Genomic DNA, 15,354 nt, shown 5'->3' with positions numbered 1-15,354 from the left:
TATGGACCGGGCGGGAAGTGGTTAATAGATTTTGGGCAATATACAGTAAAAGGGATAATACTGGCAGAAAAAAAAGGTTACAACATACAAATACATTTTTAAATTTGTAGTTAAAGTGGAGTTCCACCCTGAAATTTTTTTTTTCATCAAAAAATGAAATAAATGTAACACTGTCTGTTTCCATTACTGTGGATGGCGGTAGAGCAGTGGACAATGTCAGTAATTATTTTTTATTATAACTTTTTTAAAAAAAAATTTTTACAATTGATTATTTTTTTATTTACATTTTTTTATGAGCCCCATTGGGGGCCTTTGGTGAAATATTAGGGGTTTAAACAGACCCCCAGGGATGGACTGGCTATTGGGACTACCGGGAATTTCCCGGTGGGCCGATGGCTCAGTGGGCCGGCTTCAGTGACAGCGGACCGTAGCCCCCCTCCGCTCCTCTGTCTCTCCTTCCCCGCATCGCTCACCTCCTCTCCCTGCCCACAGCGCTCACCTGGGGGGGGGAACAGAGAAGCAGTGGGAGGACCAGAGGAGCAGGGGGGATGATAGAGGTGCATGGTGGGGGACCAGAAGGAGCATGGGGAAGGGGACAGACATCTGACTCAACAGCTATGGCCTGGGAGTTTCTCACTTCTGCCTAATCTTGTCCCATGGGGGGGGGGGGGGGGGGCACCGAACTGATTCTTTGCCCCGAGTGAAATACTGTCTAGCTTCCCCACTGGTACTGCCTATAAGAGTACCGGTACCAGCCGTTCTACTCTAATAAAGTAAAACGGCTAGTGGCTAGTGAAGGGGGAGAGGGGGCTTGGGTGGTCGGGGGGGGGCGTGAGTTGTCCGGCCGCCATAGAAGAGACCTGTCAAAGTGGGCCAGTCTGGATGAAGTCCAGGGCCAAATTTTTGTCCCAGTCCAGCCCTGTAAACCCCTTTGAGATAGAGTAAGGGACTGAGGACAGAGATTCTTCAGTACCTTTCTCTGCAGCCAAACAGCAGGGGGAATCTGCACAGAAAAACATAATTAGGGTGCACACCCTGGGCCAGATCCACGTAGCCTGGCGCATTGTTGCGTCCGGCGTAGCGTATCTCTGATACACTACGCCGCCGTAACGTACAGCGTATTTTCCTTGTCATGAAAGAATTTGCGCCGTAAGTTACGGCGGCGTAGTGTAACTTTGGCGGCGTAAGGGCGTGCAATTCAAATGGATGTGATGTGGGCGTGTTTTATGTAAATACGTCTTGACCCGACGTAAATGACGTTTTTTTTTTTAACGGCGCATGCGCCGTCCGTGGGGGTATCCCAGTGCGCATGCTCGAAATTAACCCGCAACAAGCCAATGCTTATGACGTGAACGTCATTCTACGCAAAGCCCTATTCGCGAACGACTTACGTAAAAAAGACGTAAAAAATTCAGAATGACGTCCATACTTAATATAGGATACGCCTCATAGCAGGGGTAACTATACGCCGAAAAAAGCCTTACGGAAACGAGGTATAAAAATGCGCCGGCCGGACGTACGTCCGTGGATTGCCGTATCTAGCTAATTTGCATACTCGACGCGGAAATCGACGGAAACGCCACCTAGCGGCCAGCGTAAATATGCACCTTAAATCTGACGGCGTACTAAGACGTACGCCAGTCGGATCTAGCCCAGCTTCAGGCGTATCTTGTTTTGTGGATACAAAACAAAGATACGCCGGAGCAAACTAGAAGTTACGCGGCGTATCAATAGATACGCCAGCGTAACTTCTTTGTGGATCTGCCCCCCTGTGCGCATGTCCATGGTCTTGTATTCATTGAGAAAAATGCAAGGTGGTCTGTGAATGGTAGCCAGGCCTTCCCCCATGGTTACTATGCAGCAGGGTGGGGAGATGTGGAGATGTCTGGTAGTAGCAGCTTCTACTACAGTGATTCTCCCCTTCCAGAGAAGTCCCACAGGTATTGCATACCTCCCAACATTTTGAGATGGGAATGAGGGACACCTACTAACAAATGTATGTAGGCATAGGACACGCCCCCTGCCACACCCACTTAAAGGAGAATTAACAAAAAAAAAGGTAAATTACCACTACTAATACATTAATTGGCTTTTAAAAAGTATAAATGCAGCCATTTAGAAATTGGGTGAAAGGTTTAGCACTGGGAAACACGTTTTGAAAGATAAAAAAGTCCTTTTTTTTTTATACAACTATATAGATCAGACCAAAAAGAGGGAAAAATGAGGGGGGAAGAGGGACATTGCCCCCAATCAGGGACAGTCCCTCGAAATCAGGGACAGTTGGGAGCTATGGGTATGGCATCGGCATACTTACATTCAGGGCCGTTTGAAGGAATTTGGGGGCCCCAAGCAAAATGGGGGCCCCCAAGCACCCCCCCCCCCCCGCATGCAAAGCCTACGTTAGCGCTACACAATTTTTTTTTCTATTCTTACCTCCCCTTCTTCCCTGTAGGCTGCCACTGTAGCGTGGCCGAGCTCCTCTTCCCCCTGCCTCTTCCCCACTCCCCTATCAGATAGTGCACTTCCTGTCAGTCCGGCCGGGAACAGGAAACTGAATCTCATGTACCACGTGCGGTACCCCGCCGGACTGACAGGACTCCAGGTGGAAGGAAGAGGAGCTAGGCTACATCCTGGGAAGGGGAAGTTGGGGGCCCCAGGCCAGCTCGGGGCCCCAAGCAATTGTTTGTTTTGCCTGTCCTGTAGCAACGGGCCTGCTTACATTGGTCCAAGCTGCACCAATTTACCTATGCAATACATTTCATACCTGGAATTCAGCTTTAAGTTGGAAAAAAAAAACATGTTGTATCACTGCAACAAAAAAAACAGTTGAATGTTGTTTAGCAGTTTACATGCCTGAAGCTATAAAACGGATCTTCTCTCTCGGGATTGGATATCGGTACACATGGCTACACCTGCTTTTTATGTGTTTGTTGGCTGAGCTGTGATGTGTGGATGTTTGCAAGATTTTAAAGCGGAACTCCAGGCATGTATAATATACACATATCAATACAGTTCTGCATTCGTTATTATGTCATTAATATATTTTTTAATGCAAGGAGTAAGTATCTGAAAATGACCTGGTATGTCTCCATATAGACACAGTTGGTATGGGTGACGCCAGTCAGTATCCTCCTGGGGGTGAGTAGTACTCACCTAGTACTCCTAGTACCCCTATAGTTTAGGGGTGTACATTATTCGGGTCCTCCTCAGCTCTGCTCAGTGTGGCTGAGTCTCCAAAATCTTGTTTATATGACAAAAAAAAAAACATGCAGGGGAATTACGCACGACCGCGCAATTGTCAGTTAAAGCGACGCAATGCCTAATCGCAAAAAGTGCTCTGGTCTTTGACCAGCAATATGGTCCGGGGGTTAAGTGGTTAACAGGGCTTATTTTTGGGGTAGGGCTTATTTTTGGAGAAACAGGGTAGGAGAAGGGTAGGCAAGAAATTGGGCAAAAAACACTTGTTTTCATTTTTTTTTTTTTTTTTTGGCGCTCCCATTGAAGCATATAGGAACCAAAAGTGCTAGACCCTGCCCTAAAGAAGCTCCTGTACTTTTTCCAGAAACTGGCAACATGCTATAAAGGACACACCACTGCAGTGTGGGCAGGGACTATTGACATGAGTGGGATTCTACCTGTTAAGCGTTGTTGTGTTTCGACATAAGTACGACAAAAAGGCTGGGTATGAACAGTGCCTAAGGTGACTCAAGAAGGCCAATAAAGATTCAGGGCAACTTTAACTGTACGTGTTCTTTAACAACCTGCTTATGTTCGCTAACCATTCTCTATGGTCCCTGATGACCTGCTATGTTGTGTTCTCAGCTAAAATAAGACTAAAGCTGACGTTTTCAGTCATTGTCGGTGCTGTGTATGGAACGGAAAGCTGACATCCTTGTCACACGCACATTAGCGCAATGAAAAGGATCTTCCCTGACCTGCTCATCACCTCTGCCCTTTTATCAACAGGTGAGCGAAACCTATATTAACTATTAACGATAATTGATCAAAGGCTTAATATTTTACAAGCAGGTTACATATTCAATTCTTGATATTTTTCACTGAATGAATGAAATGGTTGATTGATGGTTTTATTCTAAAGGAAAACTAAAGATGAAATAAAAAACCCTAAACCAGGGTTTGAATTTTCTAATTATGCAAATTTTTTGTTTTGGGAGATTGACATTTTTCGACAATTACTACCAAGTAATTCAACTTCGTTTATCCATGCTATTTTGAAGATAAGTGACAACGATGATATGCTAAAAATATATATTTTATTAACTAAAATTACAGTGTAAGATTAATATCAGGTATATTTCATGATAATACAAAAAAGTGAATGGATATACTTTTAAATATCAAAGATAAATGATGATACAGATGATATTCACATTACCACATTTCAATCCTTGAATGATAATTGGTAAACTTTAAACTTTAGACTTGGTAACTAATGCCGCGTACACACGGTCGTTTTATGTGATGAAAAAAAATGACGTTTTTAAAAACGTCACTTTAATTGACCGTGTGTGGGGGAAAACGTTGTTTTATGTCTTCTAAAAAACATCCAAAAAAAATTGAAGCATGCTTCAATTTTATGTGTCGTTTTTCAAAACGTCAACTTTTACTTCACAGAAATTGACCGTGTGTAGCAAAAACGTCGTTTAAAACGACGTTTTTTCATCCGCGCATGCCCAGAAGCTACTTATGAAGCGAGCTTCAATTGAAAAACGTGGTGAGAACGTAACCTCGCTTTGCTAGAACATTGTGAGAAAAACGATGGTGTGTAGGCAACTTCGTCTTTGAAAATTGAAGTTTCAAAAACGTTGTTTTTTACTTCACAGAAAATGTTGTTTTTTTTCATCACATAAAGTGATGGTGTGTATGCGGCATAAGTGCCGGTTCAAACTACCGCAAATTGGGATCCGACTTGTGTCTCATCCACTTCAATTGAAGTGGATGAGAACCGTCTTAATGTACACTACTGAAGTCGCTCCAACTTCAGAAATGGTTCTTGTACTACTCAAGGCGACTTCTAGGCGACTTCTAGGCAACTTGTACCCATTGATTTCAATGAAAGTCGCCTCCCAAGTCGGATCACTGTCTTAACTGAAGAAACTTTACAGGAAGAGGAAATAGTTTACTCAGGCAAACCCCTCCCTCCCACAGAGCTTATTATTCTGTGATTGGCCACAGCCAAAGTCGCCTGTCCTGGAGGCAACTTCAAGTCGCGTTGTAAGTTGCTCCAAGTCGCGCTGAAGTTGCCGTGCAAAGTCAAGCTGTAAGTCGGGTTGCCCCTGTGTGAACCGGATCCTAGACCCTTTTCACACTGAGGAGTTTTTCAGGCGGTTTAGCGCTAAAAATAGTGCCTAAATACCGCCTGAAAAACTCCTGACCTGCAGTCTCAGTGTAAAAGCCCGTGGGCTTTCACACTGAGGCGATGTACTGGCAGGACCGCTTCAAAAGTCCTGCCAGCAGCATCTTTGGAGCGGTGTGTTTACCGCTCCTCCACTGCTCCTTCCCATCGAAAACAATGGGACACCGCGGCTATACCGCCAGCAAGGCAATGCGCCTCTGCAGAGGCGCATTGCCGGCGGTATTAACCCTTTTTCGCCCTCTAGCGGGGGTTAAAACCACACCGCTAGCGGCCGAATACCGCTGCAATTCCGACAGTATAGCGCCGCTAAAAATAGCGGCACTAAGGTCCGAAAAATACAGTATATACATATGCTTGTGGCTTTAATAAGAAAAACTATCAGGCCTTGTACACACGACCAGACATGTCCGATGAAAACGGTCCGCGGACCGTTTTCATCGGACATGTCTGCTGGGAGGTTTTGGTGTACACACCATCAGACCAAATTCCCCGCGGACAGAAAACGCGGCGACGTGGCGGCGATGAAGATGCAGCGACGTGCGCGAACCAGGAAGTTCAATGCTTCCACGCATGTGTCAAATCATTCCGACGCATGCAGGGGATTTCAGTCCGATGGATAGGTGTACTAACCATCGGACATGTCCGACGGACAGGTTTCCACCGGACACCTGTCCGCTCGGCCGGAAAACTGTCCGCTAGGCCCTATACACGGTCGGACATGTCCGCGGAAACTGGTCCACGGACCAGTTTCAGCGGACATGTTCGGTCGTGTGTACGAGGCCTCAGGGGTACTTACTTAAAGCGGAGGTTCACCCTCAAAATAAACTTTTTAGTTAACCTATCTCCAGCCTTAATAAAGGCTTGTAGCGTTGTCATTTTTTTTTAAATGTGGACACTTACCTGTCTTCAGCTTCACTTCTGGGTCTTCTTGCTTGCGGGGAGTGGGCGTGTCGCTCCTTTTCCCCGATGGGGAGCTCTGCGCAATGTCTCCTGGGAATGAGTGTTGATCCTCCCAGGAGACGATTGACGTGCGGGTAAAGCGCGTCATCGCCTTCCGAAAATATCCGACGGGGACTCGGCTCTATACGGAGCCTGCGCCTGCCGTGTAGAGCTGACTGCGCAGGCACCGTAAAGTGCCGAGTCCCCTCAGATATTTTCGGAAGGCGATGACGCGCTTTACCCGCACGTCAATCATCTATGCGTCGTATTAGGAACGACTACTCCCCGGGGGAGCGAGAACCCGGAAGCCGGGTGAAAACAACGAAAAAAACGTAAGTACAGCGGAAAAAAACAGCATACTGTTGATGTCAGCAGTATGCTGGATGTAACGGTATGTAGATGTTTTAGGGTGAACCCCCGCTTTAATGATCCAAATGGATCTTAAATGTCCAAATGTTTTGGACCATAGGTTGTCACAGTGCGTGGAGGATCCAGATAATAAAAAACTGAGGCAGAAGAATCAGAAAAGCACCACTGCCTATAATTGTTGGCTTGATGCATTCAGAGGGGACTACAAGGGTTTACCAGCAAACAGTAGCTTTGTGTTCAGAAAATTCTGAAGGCAGTCATTGCCTGTGTAAAAAAAGCCAAGAATGAATACTATAAATGCCCCAAAAAAGGACACAACTCAGGGCCCCATAATATCCCCTTAGCCAACTCACCAAATATGTTGTTATAGTGATATAAGGCAACAATCCTCTGCATGCTAGGAGGTGTGCATCTGCTGCTGAAGAGACAGATACCACCCCTTATATATTTGGGTGGAGTATAGTGGAGTATAGAGAATGTACCACTGATAGGCCCTGATGTTTGCCAGGGCAACAAGGAACCAATGTAGCTGAGCTTTCTTGAATGGCCCAGCAAACAGGGTGAGTCCTGCCGTGAGCTGCATATAGCGTGCCTTCCAGCCACCCAACTTTCCCACATCTCGCACGGCGGGACAAAATGTCACTTCCGGTTGATGAGTAACGTCACATCCGGCTATGACAAGGCCCAAGGCTGAAAAACACGGGTGAAAATTATTTTTCTAAACATGTGCATTGATGTATAACACTTTTGTTCTTTTTCAGTATCTTCCCTCAATTGCACTTTCTGCAACGTGTTAAGTTTTCCTCAGATAGACACAGCAGATGTTTTTTCGAAGAGAACTCATTGCCAAGGGAAAGTATTACCTTGTCCATCAGATGAGGATGTCTGTGGATCTATCTTTACGTTCTTCATAACAAGTGAGTTTACATAGAAACAGAGGGGCAGATTCAGGTTCACAAAGCACTTGCCTCCTAAGTTACGGCGGCGTAGCGTAAATGGGGCCGGCGTAAGCGCGCCTAATTCAAATGAGGATGAGGGGGCGTGTTTTATGTAAATGGGTGGTGACCCGACGTGATTGACGTTTTTTTACGAACGGCGCATGCGCCGTCCGTGGACATATCCCAGTGTGCATTGCTCCAAAGTACGCCACAAGGACGTATTGGTTTCGACGTGAACGTAAATTACGTCCAGCCCCATTCACGGACGACTTACGCAAACAACGTAAAATTTTCAAATTTCGACACGGGAACGGTGGCCATACTTAACATTGACTAGGCCAGCTATTTGTTCGACTAACTTTACGCCGGAAAAAGCCGTAAACAACGTAAAAAAAATGCGCCGGGCGCACGTACGTTTCAGAATCGGCGTATCTAGTCATTTGCATATTCTACGGCGAACTCAACGGAAGGGCCACCTAGCGGCCAGCGTAAATATTGCACCCTAAGATACGACGGCGTAGGAGAATTACGCCGCTCGTATCTTATTCTAATTTAAGCGTATCTGGTTTCCAGAATACGCTTAAATTTACGATGGAGCAGATTCAGAGTTACGACGGCGTATCTACTGATACGCCGGCGTAACTCTCCCTGAATCTGGCTATAAGATACAAGATTGCAAATCATTACAAACAACCGCAATGTATTTACGAAAATACGAATCCATTCAAAGCACGGCAGTAGACACGAATCAACGAAAACAAAACAATGTTATGAATCAACGGAAAAGGCGATCTCACAAAAGTAACAATTACTAAATTACGAGTAGTGTACCGGAAAAACAAAAATTATTATCTAACAAAATTACGAGTTTTGAAGTAAAATAAATTAGACAGAATTACGAATCATTCAGTATCAACGAAAATAAAACTGTTCCGAAAATACGAACGAGTCAGAATATGAAAACTTGCGTCTTACGAAATTACGAATCGATGGAAACGAGACGAGGCAAAAGAAACAAAACAACATTTTTTGTTTTTGCACATGTCTATATGTAATACCACTGGCTAAAACCTCAAAGTGGTAGTGGTGGGGGGGGGGGGGTGATTCTTCGGACATGGATAGCATAAAGCCAAGATTGTGAGCTAGAACCATATCAAAATAAATACAATGGTCTCTTGCTCCAGTATACAGATTTTCTTTCAAATCATTTTTAAGGGGGCTAGAAAACAACTTAATGATTTTGTTCTTCTTTTGAAGATGATGCTTCTTTCCAAGCCATTTTCTGGCGGACTTGTTGGAAACCCCAGGCTTGCAACAGAAGTGAAAGCGCTTCAACTCCTGGAGTCCAAATTTCATACAGTGTAACATGCTGTACGACAGATGACTGCACTCCGCTTCGACCAGAGTGTAAGGGTTTCATTTCAAACTTTGACCTTTCAGTCCTCACATCTACATGCCCTGCTGGTACCTGGACTGTTCAGGTTGAGAACAAGTGTTGTTTGGCATACCGTTGTTTCTATTTATGTTTTGTTTTGTAATGCTGTAACATCTATTCCTGTGCTAGTATATATTTTATTTAAAGTGACACTAAAGGTTCACTTTAAAAAAAAAAAAATAGCAAACATGTCATACTTACCTCCACTGTGCAGTTTGTTTTGCACAGAGTGGCCCCGATCGTCCTCTTCTGGGATCCCACGGCAGCTCTTGCAGTTCCTCTCTGAAAGAGCTAACCCCCTCTGGGAAGCTCTCTCCCGCGGGGGGGGGGACCTTGCGGGCGCGCTCCCGTCTCAGCCAATCTGAGATTTCTCCAATCACAAGCAGGGGGCAAGGAATGTGCTCCTCCAGGCATTTCGGGACAGGACAAGTACTGTCAGTGAGTAAAGTGGTGATATGGCAACCTTTTTTGGGGGCATTAGTTTGGCTTGGGGGGTGGCTGTGTCAGTTTCATTCCGGGACACTGTATTGTCCTGGAATGATGGTGCCCGGGACAGACCTGCAAAATGCAGGACTGTCCCAGGCAATCCGGGACGTGGTCACCCTACCGTCGAGACACGTTTTACCTTGTTCCACTGCTGGCTCTACACTGCTCGAACTGGTTGCTAGGACCACCTTGGGTCTAGAAACCAGTGACGTCATGTCACCACAGAGCGAGGCCGAGGCCCCAGCATTCAGAGCGGAGGAGGATTTTACTTCCTCCTCATCCACGCCTAGTGCTTTAGCTCCAGCCACCTCCTTAATCTTCTCCAGCAGCATGCTCAGATGCTCAGATGAAAGGGAACTGCCAGGATTTGAGAGTAACGCTCAATACTCAGGCCCCGTACACATGACCGAGTTTCTCGGCAGAATTCAGCCAGAAACTCGATCGGAGCTGAATTCTGCCGAGAAACCCGGCCGTGTGTACACTTTCGGCCGAGGAAGCCGACGAGTTCTTCGTCGAGCCAAATAGAGAACATGTTCTCTATTTCCTCGTTGTTCAATGAGGAAAGTTGGCTCGCCGAGATCCTCGGCGGCTTCACACAGAACTCGACGAGCAAAACGATGAGTTTTGCCCGCCGAGTTCCTCGGACGTGTGTACGGGGCCTCAGAGGTGAGGCCGGGCTCTGGGGATGAAGTGAGGCACTGACTGCAGAGAGCACAGCAGATGAGCTGGCAACAGAGGACAGATGACACCCTCGGAGGGATGGAAGGAGGACACGTCCTTGGATCTCAGAGGTTCATGCTGGGACTTGTAGTACCTTCAATTTTGGGGATGTGACCCCCAAAAGTGAAGGACTACAAGTCCCAGCATAAACCCCTCAGAGCTGAATATGTGACACCCCCTGCCCCACCAACTAGTGAAAAACTACAGGTCCCAGCATGAACCTGTAAAATGTATGGGGTCACATCCTTATATCTCAGAGGTTCATGCTGAGACTTGTAGTCCTTCAATTTTTTGTGGAGCCACATCCTTAGATCTTGAGGGTTCATGGAACTTGTAGTCCATCACTTGGAGGGGGGGTCACATGTTTAGATATAAGGGGTTTATGCTGGGACTAGTAGTCTTTCAATTTTGGGGGGGTGTCACATCCTTAGATATCGGGGGTGTGGGGGGTGTCCCTGAATGGTGGTAATGTGTTCACCCTAGGTGGGGGATGTTTTTCAAAGTGATTTCTCAACAACATAAAGCATGGAGAATTGGGTGAGTTTGCTGTGAATATTAAACATGAATTAAATTTCGTTTTGTGGTGCTCAGATACAGTTTAGGTACCGTATTTATCGGCGTATAACACGCACCTTTTCCCGGGTGCGTGTCTCAGACAGGTATCTGCACCCCCCTCCCCCTGAAAGGTGCCAAATGTGTCACCAGAGTGGGAGAGGGATCCAAAAAGGGGAGGTTCACTTTTTGTGTGAACCTCCGCTTTAAGCTGGAATATGTTACATTGTTACAGTTTTATTCTTGTGTTGAGCTACGCTTTAATGCAGCAGATGAAAATGTTTTCATTAGTATGTCATGCAGAGTATGCAAAAGGCTTTTTTTATTTTGAAAGTAGAGATACAAAAGATTATAGGCACTTAAAGGGGTTGTAAACCTTCGTGTTTTTTCACCTTAATACATCCTGTGCATTGAGGTGAAAAAACACCTTACAGTGTCCGGCCCCCTCATGTCCCCGTTTTACATACCTGAGCTCCGAATTTCCGCTTTCTCCACGGCTTCTTGGCTCTTCATTGGATAGATTAATAGCAGCGCAGCCATTGGCTCCCTCTGCTGTCAATCAAATCCAATGACACGGCCGCCGGGAGGGGGGGCGAGTGTATGACACAGGAGCACGTCCGCGAGGTAACCACCACTGGAGAGAGCTTCCAAGAGGGGGTTATCTATTGCGGGGAGGAGCCACGAGAGCCGGTGTAGTGTCACATTCCGCTCCCCATCACAGATTGCTCCGGAAGTGACGTTTCGTCACCGCCATCTTGCTACACCCCACACCACTGCACAGTATTGATAGAGCGTGAAGGGGGCAAGCGGACATCTTGTTACACCCACCGGAGTTTTCTATTTCACAGTTATTTTCAATACAAAACTGAGCTTATATGCTTAAATACAGTATTTGTAAATTTGACGGACTGTGTACATGTTAAATGTGAAAATCAGAGATGTTCTGTCACATTAGCAACCATGTAAGTTCAGCAGGTTTGCTGCTGCTGCTTTAAAAATGTAACATGTAAACAGTCCGTCGGATTTCCAAATACTGTATTTAAGCATAAAAGCTCAGTTTTGTGTTGAAAATAACTATGAAATCTAAAACTTCGGTGGGTATAACAAGATGTCAGCTTGCCCCCTTCTCACTCTATCATTACTGTGCAATGATGTGGGGTGTAGCAAGATGGCGGTGTCAGAACCATTGACGTATCTCGGCATAGAGCCTACATATACCGTCAGAATGCTTATACTGAACTATAAAATATTATTGTATTTATGGAAATATGTAAGTCTGTGCTTTGGGAGATATACACTTTTCCTACAATACAAGATATCTAAAAAAGATATCTAAAATTCTTTTATCCGTGCTATTTTGTGGACAAAAGACACACATATATATTTTCAAAATATATATATTTATTAACTAAAGATATTGTGCAAAATTAAAATCAGGTACAATTCGTGATAAAACAAATAATTGATATGCTTCTACAATCAGAGATAGATGATGTTTGAATGTTCAGATGATATTTACATTATATGACAAGGTATATTCATAGCTCTTATTTAAATCATCCTGGAGTATTTAAAACCTGGTGGCTTGTACCTTGACATTGTGTTATTCTTCTCAATACCAAACAGGTCTCTTGCTACTACTTATTATATACGTGTACAGAACAAATGTTATATTGTACACAAGCTTTGCAATGCAAACAAGCTTATTTTAAATTTGGAGAGAATATATTTTCACAGACACACTCCCTCTAAAACCAATTTACCATTGTTGGCACTTAGCTTATCAATGACAAACGTAATGTGTATGTCTTTAATATTTGGAATACAATTATCTCATACTGCAGTTAGAAATAACCAACTCCCAAATTATGTTTGCCAAGTATATTTAAATGGTCTTAGTTGTGTGTATGTGAAAAACCTTCTAATTACCAAAAGGTAAATGATCAAATTTATACATTACCAGCATGTAAGAGTTCTTTCTGTTTGAGAAGTGAGAGTCCTAATGAAGGACTCTCTTTGAACCATTGCTACATGTTGGCGGTCAATCTCTGCCTTCCAGCTTCCTTCAGAGATCAGATCAGGCCTCAGACATCCAGCTCCAGCCATCAGTCCTCCAGAGGTCAGCTCCCATCAGCCTTGAGATCCCATCAGCCTAGCCATCAACCTCTCTCCTGTCCTGTGTAATCACTTTTTATCTCCCCAAAGAAGTGGGTGTGTATTTCATTATCACGTGACTGACAACGTCACATGACAATATGTTTTGGTGGTTGACCATCTTGAACCATGCCGATATTAACCTGTAGGGGGCAGTGGTGTATAAGGAATTATTCCTAATGATAGGGTCGACCAGAGTTGATCATGATTTATGACCTGACCCCCTGTGAACTGAATCTTGGTATAGCACCATAAATTGTTTTATATGTCAAACAATTGTCAGACATCCTGGCACTTCGATTACATCTAATTTATGATTGAGATAAGGTTTATGGTCAGCACAAATGCTTTGGGAAGCTCCTTTGAACTAATGCCGGAATGTGATCAAAGCAGTCTAATACTTTTAAGCTATTATAGGATCTTATTTTTGGGACCCTAGTAATGTCTATGTATTAAACAGGTTTATATATGAATTACTAATACACATACATTGTTAAGGCATTACAAAGAAACAATACTATTTGAGATATATAATATATAATCCCACCGAAATTGTGAATAAGCCCCATGGCCTCAATATATAACGACAATACCAGTCGTTTTTGTGTCATGCTGTGTAAGGCCTTTCATCTTGTTTATCTTTCTGGGAGTCCTAAACCTGTGATTTACAACCTGGGAGATGGCACAGATAGGCATCCAGACTCTTTTAACCACTTCCCGCCCGGCCTATGGCCGATTTACGTCCGGGAAGTGGTTATGAAATCCTGACAGGACGTTCTAGAACGTCCTGCAGGATTTCATGCCGCGCGCGCCCGTGGGGGCGCGCATCGCGGCGATCGGTGATGCGGGGTGTCAGTCTGACACCCTGCATCTCCGATCTCGGTAAAGAGCCTCCGGCGGAGACTCTTTACCACGTGATCAGCCGTATCCAACCACGGCTGATCACGATGTAAACAGGAAGAGCCGTCGATCGGCGGCTCTCCTGACAGGGGGGGTTCGCGCTGATTGTTTATCAGCGCAGCCCCCCCTCGGATCGCCACACTGGACCACCAGGGATGCCCACCCTGGAGCACCAGGGTGGGCAAAAAAAAAAAAATGCCAGCAAAAAAAAAAAAAAGTCTAAATTTTTTTTTTCAAAAAAAGCATTAGAAAAAAGATGCCAGTCAGTGCCCACAAATGGGCACTGACTGGCAACCTGTCAAAAATCAGTGCTGCCACCCCAGTGTCCATCAGCGCCACCCCAGTGTCCATCAGCGCCACCCCAGTGTCCATCAGCGCCACCCCAGTGTCCATCAGTGCCACCCCACAGTGCCCATCCATGCCCAGTGCCCACCTATCAGTGCCCATCTGTGCCACCCATAAGTATCCATCAGTGCCGCCCATGAGTGCCCATCTGTGCCGCCTATGAGTGCCCAGTGCCGCCTATGTGTGCCCATCAGTGCCGCCTATGTGTGCCCATCAGTGCCGCCTATGTGTGCCCATCAGTGCCGCCTATGTGTGCCCATCAGTGCCGCCTGTGTGCCCATCAGTGCCGCCTATGAGTGCCCATCAGTGTCGCATACCAGCGCCGCCAATCAGTGCCACCTCATCTGTGCCCGTCAGTACTACCTCATCGATGTCCATCAGTGCCATCTCATCGGTGCCCATTAGTGCCGCCATATCAGTGCCCGTAATTGAAAGAGAAAACTTATTTACAAAAAAATTAACAGAAAAAAATAAAAATGTAATTTTTTTTCCAAATTTTCAGCCTTTTTTTAGTTGTTGCGCAAACAAAAAAAAATCGCAGAGGTGATCAAATACCACCAAAAGAAAGCTCTATTTGTGGGGAAAAAAGGACGCCAATTTTGTTTGGGTACAGTGTAGCATGACCGCGCAATTGCCATTCAAAGTGCGACAGTGCTGAAAGCTGAAAATTGGCTTGGGGGGGAAGCTGCGTAAGTACCTGGTATGGAAGTGGTTAAAGACATAAGTCATTCTGGTAAAAAGGCCTTATTCACAGGCTTTGAACTGTGACTCAACCTAAGACACAAAATGGTGTCTCTTCTGCCAAATATATATGAATGTGGGAAACATGAAAAATATGTAATATACGTAATATAAAAAGGCCTGTACGTATATTCTTTTAACCCCAAATGTCCTGACAGCGGCGACGAAACGTCACTTCCAGGGCAATCTGTGATGGGGAGCCGAATATGACAAGACACCGGCGTGGGACCCCAGAAGAGGTAGATCGGGGCACTCTGTGCAAAACTATCTGCACAGTGGTGGTAAGTATGACATGTTTGTTATTTAAAAAAAAAAATACGAAGCTTTAATATTTTTTGGGAGATTTAATATTTATTTGGAGATTTATTGCTAGTTATTGTTATGGTGTACGTCATGCA

The sequence above is a fragment of the Rana temporaria genome, chromosome 10, assembly GCF_905171775.1.
Source record: "Rana temporaria chromosome 10, aRanTem1.1, whole genome shotgun sequence".
Classification (NCBI taxonomy): domain Eukaryota; kingdom Metazoa; phylum Chordata; class Amphibia; order Anura; family Ranidae; genus Rana; species Rana temporaria.
The sequence above is the reverse complement of the archived record's forward strand: the minus strand, read 5'-3'. Positions refer to the sequence as shown.